Here is a 5000-nt window from a genome sequence, read left to right as displayed (position 1 = left end):
AGCCGAAAAAAGTTAAAGTACAAACGTGCAAGCATACTAACCTAACCCTAGGTAAGGCATGTCAGAGCGAAAGACAGTAAACTCGAATGAGCTAAGAAAGAGCGGTGCGGGGCCGGTCGGAGCGCACCCTTTTCTCGGTGGCTGGCGGTCGAGAGAGTGCTGCGTCGCCGGCATCGGCGTCGAAAGAAGCCGAGCCGAAAAAAGTTAAAGTACAAACGTGCAAGCATACTAACCTAACCCTAGGTAAGGCATGTCAGAGCGAAAGACAGTAAACTCGAATGAGCCAAGAAAGAGCGGTGCGGGGCCGGTCGGAGCGCACCCTTTTCTCGGTGGCTGGCGGCCGAGAGAGTGCTGCGTCGCCGGCATCGGCGTCGAAAGAAGCCGAGCCGAAAAAAGTTAAAGTACAAACGTGCAAGCATACTAACCTAACCCTAGGTAAGGCATGTCAGAGCGAAAGACAGTAAACTCGAATGAGCTAAGAAAGAGCGGTGCGGGGCCGGTCGGAGCGCACCCTTTTCTCGGTGGCTGGCGGCCGAGAGAGTGCTGCGTCGCCAGCATCGGCGTCGAAAGAAGCCGAGCCGAAAAAAGTTAAAGTACAAACGTGCAAGCATACTAACCTAACCCTAGGTAATGCATGTCAGAGCGAAAGACAGTAAACTCGAATGAGCCAAGAAAGAGCGGTGCGGGGCCGGTCGGAGCGCACCCTTTTCTCGGTGGCTGGTGGGCGAGAGAGTGCTGCGTCGCCGGCATCGGCGTCGAAAGAAGCCGAGCCGAAAAAAGTTAAAGTACAAACGTGCAAGCATACTAACCTAACCCTAGGTAAGGCATGTCAGAGCGAAAGACAGTAAACTCGAATGAGCTAAGAAAGAGCGGTGCGGGGCCGGTCGGAGCGCACCCTTTTCTCGGTGGCTGGCGGCCGAGAGAGTGCTGCGTCGCCGGCATCGGCGTCGAAAGAAGCCGAGCCGAAAAAAGTTAAAGTACAAACGTGCAAGCATACTAACCTAACCCTAGGTAAGGCATGTTAGAGCGAAAGACAGTAAACTCGAATGAGCCAATAAAGAGCGGTGCGGGGCCGGTCGGAGCGCACCCTTTTCTCGGTGGCTGGCGGGCGAGAGAGTGCTGCGTCGCCGGCATCGGCGTCGAAAGAAGCCGAGCCGAAAAAAGTTAAAGTACAAACGTGCAAGCATACTAACCTAACCCTAGGTAAGGCATGTCAGAGCGAAAGACAGTAAACTCGAATGAGCTAAGAAAGAGCGGTGCGGGGCCGGTCGGAGCGCACCCTTTTCTCGGTGGCTGGCGGCCGAGAGAGTGCTGCGTCGCCGGCATCGGCGTCGAAAGAAGCCGAGCCGAAAAAAGTTAAAGTACAAACGTGCAAGCATACTAACCTAACCCTAGGTAATGCATGTCAGAGCGAAAGACAGTAAACTCGAATGAGCCAAGAAAGAGCGGTGCGGGGCCGGTCGGAGCGCACCCTTTTCTCGGTGGCTGGCGGGCGAGAGAGTGCTGCGTCGCCGGCATCGGCGTCGAAAGAAGCCGAGCCGAAAAAAGTTAAAGTACAAACGTGCAAGCATACTAACCTAACCCTAGGTAAGGCATGTCAGAGCGAAAGACAGTAAACTCGAATGAGCTAAGAAAGAGCGGTGCGGGGCCGGTCGGAGCGCACCCTTTTCTCGGTGGCTGGCGGCCGAGAGAGTGCTGCGTCGCCAGCATCGGCGTCGAAAGAAGCCGAGCCGAAAAAAGTTAAAGTACAAACGTGCAAGCATACTAACCTAACCCTAGGTAATGCATGTCAGAGCGAAAGACAGTAAACTCGAATAAGCCAAGAAAGAGCGGTGCGGGGCCGGTCGGAGCGCACCCTTTTCTCGGTGGCTGGCGGGCGAGAGAGTGCTGCGTCGCCGGCATCGGCGTCGAAAGAAGCCGAGCCGAAAAAAGTTAAAGTACAAACGTGCAAGCATACTAACCTAACCCTAGGTAAGGCATGTCAGAGCGAAAGACAGTAAACTCGAATGAGCTAAGAAAGAGCGGTGCGGGGCCGGTCGGAGCGCACCCTTTTCTCGGTGGCTGGCGGCCGAGAGAGTGCTGCGTCGCCGGCATCGGCGTCGAAAGAAGCCGAGCCGAAAAAAGTTAAAGTACAAACGTGCAAGCATACTAACCTTACCCTAGGTAATGCATGTCAGAGCGAAAGACAGTAAACTCGAATGAGCCAAGAAAGAGCGGTGCGGGGCCGGTCGGAGCGCACCCTTTTCTCGGTGGCTGGCGGGCGAGAGAGTGCTGCGTCGCCGGCATCGGCGTCGAAAGAAGCCGAGCCGAAAAAAGTTAAAGTACAAACGTGCAAGCATACTAACCTAACCCTAGGTAAGGCATGTCAGAGCGAAAGACAGTAAACTCGAATGAGCTAAGAAAGAGCGGTGCGGGGCCGGTCGGAGCGCACCCTTTTCGCGGTGGCTGGCGGCCGAGAGAGTGCTGCGTCGCCGGCATCGGCGTCGAAAGAAGCCGAGCCGAAAAAAGTTAAAGTACAAACGTGCAAGCATACTAACCTAACCCTAGGTAAGGCATGTCAGAGCGAAAGACAGTAAACTCGAATGAGCCGAGAAAGAGCGGTGCGGGGCCGGTCGGAGCGCACCCTTTTCTCGGTGGCTGGCGGCCGAGAGAGTGCTGCGTCGCCGGCATCGGCGTCGAAAGAAGCCGAGCCGAAAAAAGTTAAAGTACAAACGTGCAAGCATACTAACCTAACCCTAGGTAAGGCATGTTAGAGCGAAAGACAGTAAACTCGAATGAGCCAATAAAGAGCGGTGCGGGGCCGGTCGGAGCGCACCCTTTTCTCGGTGGCTGGCGGGCGAGAGAGTGCTGCGTCGCCGGCATCGGCATCGAAAGAAGCCGAGCCGAAAAAAGTTAAAGTACAAACGTGCAAGCATACTAACCTAACCCTAGGTAAGGCATGTCAGAGCGAAAGACAGTAAACTCGAATGAGCTAAGAAAGAGCGGTGCGGGGCCGGTCGGAGCGCACCCTTTTCTCGGTGGCTGGCGGGCGAGAGAGTGCTGCGTCGCCGGCATCGGCGTCGAAAGAAGCCGAGCCGAAAAAAGTTAAAGTACAAACGTGCAAGCATACTAACCTAACCCTAGGTAAGGCATGTCAGAGCGAAAGACAGTAAACTCGAATGAGCCAAGAAAGAGCGGCGTACGGTGCGGGGCCGGTCGGAGCGCACCCTTTTCTCGGTGGCTGGCGGGCGAGAGAGTGCTGCGTCGCCGGCATCGGCGTCGAAAAAAGCCGAGCCAAAAAAAGTTAAAAGTACAAACGCGATGCTAATGAGCGAGCCGTTGTCTCGACTAATATGTAGGGGGCGTTCGATCGAGCGTCTCACTTGAGCGCTTGTCGGCCTAGCAGAACGGTCGCATTGTTATGCCCGGGTTTTAGGCACCGCTGCAGGCGGCCGGCAGAGCTCTTGTTTGTGCGAAACTGAATGGATCGAGCCCGAGAGAGGGCGAGCAAAGAAAAAACGCAAATCGCTCCGACTGGCACTGCCGGCGAGAGCGTGGACGTCGCGGCCAGCGACTGTCGAAGTTGAGTACGGCCGCAGGCGATCGCCTCGGTCTTAAACGAATGCGACGAGCACGCGCCGGGCGGCCCAGCAAGGGCCGAGCGCAGCTGTCGCAGCTATCTGGTTGATCCTGCCAGTAGTGATATGCTTGTCTCAAAGATTAAGCCATGCAGGTGCAAGTACGAGTTCTCGTAAAGCGAAACTGCGAATGGCTCATTAAATCAGTCTTGGTTTATTTGGTCTCGTAAGCGAAGTGGATAACTGTTGTAATTCTAGAGCTAATACATGCATTAAGCGCCGACTTCGGGAGGCGCGCTTTTATCAGATCAAAACCGACCGGGTTCGTCCTGTGACGTTTGATGACTCTGGATAACCACGCGGATCGTACGGTCTCTGCACCGACGACGTATCATTCAAGTGTCTGCCCTATCAACTGTCGAAGGTACGCTACGTGCCTACCTTTGTGATAACGGGTAACGGGGAATCAGGGTTCGATTCCGGAGAGGGAGCCTGAGAAACGGCTACCACATCCAAGGAAGGCAGCAGGCGCGCAAATTACCCATTCCCGACACGGGGAGGTAGTGACGAAAAATAACAATACAGGACTCTAACGAGGCCCTGTAATTGGAATGAGTACATCCTAAAACTCTTAACGAGTATCCATTGGAGGGCAAGTCTGGTGCCAGCAGCCGCGGTAATTCCAGCTCCAACAGTGTATGCTAAAGTTGTTGCGGTTGAAAAGCTCGTAGTTGGATTTTGGGCGAGCGCCGCCGGTCCGTCGCAGGGCGTGTCACTGGTTGCGTTCGCCTCACCTTCGGTTCTCCGTCGGTGCTCTTGACTGAGTGTCGGCGGTGGCCGATAAGTTTACTTTGAAAAAATTAGAGTGTTCAAAGCAGGCTGTTCGCCTGCATAGTGTTGCATGGAATAATGGAATAGGACCTCGGTTCTATTTTGTTGGTTTTCGGAGCACGAGGTAATGATTAAGAGGGACAGACGGGGGCGTCCGTACTCTGCCGTTAGAGGTGAAATTCTTGGAACGGCGGAAGACGAACTACTGCGAAAGCATTCGCCAAGAATGTTTTCTTTAATCAAGAGCGAAAGTCAGAGGTTCGAAGACGATCAGATACCGTCCTAGTTCTGACTATAAACGATGCCAACTAGCGATCGGGAGGCGTTACCATGACGACCTTTCCGGCAGCTTCCGGGAAACCAAAGTCTTTGGGTTCCGGGGGAAGTATGGTTGCAAAGCTGAAACTTAAAGGAATTGACGGAAGGGCACCACCAGGAGTGGAGCCTGCGGCTTAATTTGACTCAACACGGGGAAACTCACCCGGCCCGGACACAGGTAGGATTGACAGATTGAGAGCTCTTTCTTGATTCTGTGGGTGGTGGTGCATGGCCGTTCTTAGTTGGTGGAGCGATTTGTCTGGTTAATTCCGATAACGAACGAGACTCTGGCAT

At 54.4% G+C, this 5000-nt stretch overlaps 1 non-coding gene across 1 annotated transcript in view; it reads left to right on the top strand.

Annotated features, from left to right (window-relative positions):
• The first annotated feature begins 3656 nt into the window (after positions 1 to 3656).
• Positions 3657 to 5000, top strand: part of LOC144424934 (small subunit ribosomal RNA) — a 1810-nt gene continuing 466 nt past the window's right edge. The window contains exon 1 of the ribosomal RNA XR_013477153.1: positions 3657 to 5000. This exon is cut by the window's right edge and continues 466 nt beyond it. This is a non-coding gene — a ribosomal RNA (small subunit ribosomal RNA).

The sequence above is a fragment of the Styela clava genome, chromosome 6 (genome assembly GCF_964204865.1).
Source record: "Styela clava chromosome 6, kaStyClav1.hap1.2, whole genome shotgun sequence".
Classification (NCBI taxonomy): Eukaryota; Metazoa; Chordata; class Ascidiacea; order Stolidobranchia; family Styelidae; genus Styela; species Styela clava.
Note: the sequence above shows the minus strand (reverse complement) of the source record. Positions and strands in the feature narration are given on the sequence as shown.